This window comes from Dromiciops gliroides, chromosome 1 (assembly GCF_019393635.1).
Source record: "Dromiciops gliroides isolate mDroGli1 chromosome 1, mDroGli1.pri, whole genome shotgun sequence".
NCBI lineage: Eukaryota > Metazoa > Chordata > Mammalia > Microbiotheria > Microbiotheriidae > Dromiciops > Dromiciops gliroides.
The window spans coordinates 268,412,748-268,418,747 of NC_057861.1; positions in this window are offsets into that span (position 1 = coordinate 268,412,748).

Consider the following 6,000-nt stretch of genomic DNA (forward strand, 5'->3'; position numbering starts at 1 on the left):
TCAGCATCTTCTCCGAGAAAATCCCCCAGAGAGTGTGGTCCATGGCGTCGTAAAGAGTCATATGTGACTGAATAACCTCCCATACTTGTGAGATACATTGAGATAATATTTGTAAAGTGCTTTACAAACCCTAAAGCACTATATACGTGTATATATAAATATGTAAACATATACACATATATGTTAGCTATTATTATTGATATTAATCATTAAATGCACATATTATTTCTTCTCCTTGAATAAAAGGGGCCCATTTATAAAAAAAAGGTGAGGAATGTTTGACCTTATACACATACTTTAAAGATATTAATAATAATAAGCTGTACTCTGATGCTTCAATATAGCATGAATGTTTCTTGGGATTCTAGAAGGTATGCCAATGGACCACAATAACTGGTTTGGTCCTATCAAGCCTATGAAAATCCTTTGAATATGAGCCAGGCAATGGACTATATGTTGGTCATCTGAAGATCAGTCTTAGTATGTATCATTACCAAAGGATGTTCACTAGATTTGGTTTTGCTTTTTGCCACTGCAGCTTATTGAGACCATCTACTAAAATGTATATAAACTATGATATTCATTGATGTATAGTGTATCCACCCAGATTTAAATTCAGAGGATTTGAAATATTGATGTGCTTCATATTAAAACATATTAAATGAAGTAAATATTTATAATAGTTTGTTAGTTTAATTTATAAGTTTACCAATTGTAATTAAGACTACACATGATAGACTTTATTCTTCATGAGAACCTCAGGTATATCTTCAACTTGATGTACAAACTTAATTCATACAGTTATTAAGCTGCAATTTTATCATTAGCTGTCTTTTTCTCTCACTAATATAATAGATAAAACACTAGATTTGGAGTTAAAAGACTTGGGCTTATTTCTCAGTTTTACTACTTGAAGAGCTCTGTTCCCTTAGGCAAAGAGTTTAACATTTCCTTGCCTCAGTTTCCTTGTTTGTAAAATGGGGAGAATGTGGACAGCTAGTTGATGATGCATAGAGTACAGGACTTATAATTTAGAAGACCCAAATATGAGTCCTGCTTCAGACTCTTACTACCTGGATGGCACTGGCTTTATGAGCAATTGACTTCTCTCTGTCTCAGTTTCCTCATCTGCAAAATGGGGATGGTAATAATGCCTACCTTACAGGGTTATCATGAGGAGCAAATGAGTTAATGTATGTAAAGTGTTTTGCAAACCTTAAAGCACCATATAAATGCTATTTAAAATTACTTTTTTTCATAGAAGAATGTGCTCTCTAAAGCCTGAAGTGCTATGTAAATGTAGTTTAATATTTTTCTACTTCCTCCTTTAGAAGACTCATTTATTTTCATACCATATCTCTAACATTATTGGGGATAATTCTCCAATTTTTTTCTTCAGGGATTTCTCTTTCACACCTGACCACAACAATAGTTTCTTACCTGGGCTCCTTGTTGCTGATCTATTCAGTACATTTGCTGCCAGGTTAATCTTTCTAAAGCACAATCTTGATCTGGTCACTCCTCTGCTCCAAAACCTTGAATGCCTCTCAGTTGCCTACAAGATAAAGTACAAACTCTCACCTTAAAAATCCAAGATCTCCACAGTCTGGGCCTACATTTCCAATTTTATCCCCCCTTCCTTTCCTAAAGGATCACTCAATGAGTCCAACCTGTTGGTCCCACTCACTTCATATAGCATGCTAATTAAATTCAGTTCAAGTCCTTAAGCATTTTTAGGTTACTTTTTTTTTGTAGGGAGCACAGGTGAAGCAAAGACAAAAAACAAAACAAATTCTTAGCCTCAAGGAATTTGTATTCTATTGGAAGAATAGAACATATAGGCAGATGAGTAATGAGGAGAAAGGAGGAGGAAGAGAAAACAGGAAAATGGGGTATATAAAGAAGGCTTGATGGAGGAGGTGGTTCTTCAGAGGAGTTCAGCCTTTAAAGAAGGTAAAGAATCAAAAAATGGACATAAGGAAACCAGTTCTGAAATAAAGAAGGGTTTCTGTGAAAAGAAATATCTAGAAGGTAAGTGGAACAAGATGGTGGACAGCTTAAATGTCAAGCTGAGGACTTTGTATTTTATTTTAGAGGCAAACCCTGCCCCCCAGCTCTTCCTTTGTTTAGGGAATACTATCCCCTCCTCTTTGCCTAACCAACTCCTGCTTTTCCTTCATGAACCACACCAATTTCCATTTCTTCCTGTTCCCCAAGTCTTTCACAACTACCTCTTTCCTCCTACACTGCCTTTCACAGAATATGTACTCAAAAATATTTATTGAATCAATGAATTCTGAAAAATTAAATTAATTCATAACATTTACCTAACCACTAACTTGGTACTTAATCATATACTGCCCTATAATATCTTTTGTATCATTGTTTTTGTTTTCGTTTTTTTTGGTGAAGCAATTGGGGTTAAGTGACTTGCCCAGGGTCACACAGCTACTAAGTGTCAAGTGTCTGAGGCTGGATTTGAACTCAGGTCTTCCTGAATCCAGGGCCAGTCCTTGATCCACTGCGCCACCTAGCTGCCCCTGTATCATTGTTAAGTCTCTGGGTGATTATTTGGCTTTTCATATATAGTTTTATTTTTCCTATCACCTACTAGAAAATGCGCTTTGCTTCTTTGTATCCTTCACAGCACCTAATTCAGAGCTTTGTACACAGAGTTTAATATTGATTGATTAATTGGATGACTGATTAGAGGCACTTTCTGACTCTGTACTCCAACTCTAGGCATCTACTGAAACACCACCTTTATTAAGCCTTTCTGAATTGAAAAGGGGAAAAAAAAGTTTACTGTTTGCCCTTATCCTGTCTGATCTCTACCCCCATAATGTGAATCTATTCTTTGCCAATAGATGCTAGGATTATAAGCTTCTAGAGGGGTATCACTAGTTTTATTTTTTTCATACAGTATCCATAATAATACTACATGCTATCAAGGGCTTAATAAATGCCTTTTCTATAATGACCTAAACTTGCCAGCTCAGTGAGATTTTTTTCTTGGTCTTAAAATGCGATGAAATATGAAGTGTTCCATAAAACCCAAGATTTCATAACCTATAAATGCAACCAATACACTAGGACAGTTGAAAAATAGTTTAAAACATATGTAATAGACTCACATATTTTCAGATTGAAATAGACCTTAGAGATGACCCAAGTACATAGAGATTATCTATGTAGAGCTATCAGTATTGCATCCACTGAAATGTGAGATTGTAATATCCCTTGAAGGGCACTCCATTGTCAGTAGGGGGTTGTAGCTGCAATGTTTCCATCAGCTGCTAGAGTTCTGTTTACTTTCTCCATTCTGACTACTCCAATTTCTTTTCCTTTTTTCCTGGCAATTTATTAATATGGGCCATAGTTTTAGTGATATTGAAGGCAAAATAAAATTATAAATTTAAAAAGTTAGGAAGATTTAAAAGTAAAATATAGAAATTAGCCTTTTTCTTCTTGGGAGTAATGAAGTTTTGGTGGCTGAAGGAAAAGGGCTTATGGAAAGAACTCTTGTGCAATATTGGAATGGGAAGCCAGCTCCCAGAAATGTGTTGACCTATTAATTTGAATTATTCTGTGCATTTGTGGTGGTGAAATCTGACTAATATTTTCCAATAATGCATTCTGAGATGAGAGCTAAATTTTTAAAAAGGCTGATAACTACACAGTTGTCTTAAGAATAGTAAAATTTGGAGGAGGAATATTCTATATGGTGCCACCAGAGGTGCATGGCCCATTTCAAAACCAATATTAAAGACAGAGGTAGAGATGGAGATCCTTCTGAGTTCCATAATTGGAAGATGGAGAGCCACTTTGTAGTGATCTACGTATTCCTTCCAGCTCTGTACATTCAGAGATGACCCAGCCTGTCTCTATCCCTTAGTGTTAAAGTCCCCAAAGATTTCTTAGATTTAAAGTTCTTTGTGGGAACTCCACAGAGAACATTTTCAGGTTTTTTTTAGTTTTTTAATATATCAAGTATTTATTAGGCATTACTTGGGAAAATTTTCATATTTTTTTCATGAAGAAAAAAACCAGATTTCCTTTTTTTTGGGGGGGGGGCGGTGTTAGCAATTTTCTTAAAAGTCATTTTATCTTCACCTCAGAGAAAATTGTAATGAGGTTTTTTTTAAGTAAAATAATTGTAAAGGTACACTCTGAATCTCCAATTTAATTATTCTTATTCTTGTAAAACTTTTTTCAGAAAGGTTGTCTTTTGGTATAAAGTGATAATGTTTCAATATGTTCTCAAAACTTGTAAATGAATTTATAAAACTATTCAAAGTCAAAACTGTTACTTTCACATGTGAAAATTCATAAAGCTACTTCCTAATAATTTAAAATATTTGCATTTAGAATTTAAGCTAATATCTAATATCTTACTTAAAGCTACAACTGAAACATATTATGGGCTTCTTACTCCTGCATTCTCTAGCCTGGAGATAGGAATTCCTTCTACCATAAAGCCCTTTATAACATCCCTAATCAGTGGCTATCCAAACTCTGCTTGTAAAATTCTGGGAATGCAGTGGGACCCCAAGAAACCTAAAGATCCCAACCCCCAAAGGAATCCTTAAAACTTTCCCAAGGGAAAAACAGCTCTGTCTCCCACCTCAGGAATAAAGTGTGGCCAAACATGACCTTGATAAGCAATATTAAGGTCTACAAGATATTTTGCAAGATATGGATGGATGCTGCATATCCTACTGATACACCATTATCAAAGATCCCCTCTTAGTTATCTGGTCCCAGTTTTTGCATTTTTTCTTGCTTTGTAATTCTCTCCCCTTTCTTTGTTGTGTAAAGATACAGAAAATCAGGTCTTCTTTTATTCCAGGTAGATGGTTCTTCATAGTGATCTGTTCCCTGGCCATTGTTCCTCTCTCCTAATAAATCTCTTTTTATTTTACAAGATTGGTGATGAGCCTCCAATTCTTTGGGTGAGCTAACCCTCTGAACCAGGTTGCAAGTCACCCCAACAAAATTAAGAGTGTTGGGAAAATCACTCTCTTCAAGTAGCGCATTCCCATTTTGAGTAGCTCTAATTTCAAGGAAGGTCTTTCTTTTACTGCATTGAAATCTGCCTTCCACTGGTCATAAGTTCTGTCCTCCAGTTCTACATGGAATAAATATAATCACTTTCCACATGACAGCCTTCCCATTCTAACAGCTGAAAAAGGCCACTATATTCTCCCTAGCTCTTCCATTTTGTAAGCTGAACATCCCTAGTTCCTCATATAACTTATCTAAAAGTCCCTTCACCTTTCTGCTTGTCCTCCTCCATGTGATTTCCCATTTGTATATGTCCCTCTAAACTTCAGAGTTGATATTTTAGCACAATACTCTAGCTGTACTCTTTACAGTGAAAACTTCCTTTGTCTTGGCACTATACTTGTATGAATGCCACATAAAATAGTATTAATTTTTAGGGGGGAGGGAGGAACCAAATAATAGCGCTTACTTGGCTTGAACTTCAATTACATATAAAGCCCTTAGTTCTTTTTCATGCATATTGCTGTTAGGTTGTTTCCATCATTCTATACTTATATAGAACTGTTTGTATGTTTATTTGTATGTTTGTTTAATGGCCCCTAAGTGTAAAACTTCACATTTATGCTTACGAAATAACTTCAGATTTGTCACATGTTCTAATCTGTCTGTTCTCATCTGACAATTTTGAATCATAATTCAGCCTCCTGATATATTGACCATTTTTTTCAGCTTAGTTTCAAACAAAAATTTGAAAAACATGGCAACTCTGTCCAAGTCATTGAGAAAAAATATCGAACAGGATAGAACAGAGGATAAAGTTCAGAGGTATAGGTCCTTCCAATTGGATACTGATCCATTCATCAGTATTCTTTGGTAACTTTATTACATGTGATACCTGCAATCTTTGTTGTATCCCATTCTATGACCACTATCATTATCATCTATTTTGCCATTTCCTCCTCCTTAACTTTCACTGTGCTTCTTATAATACACACC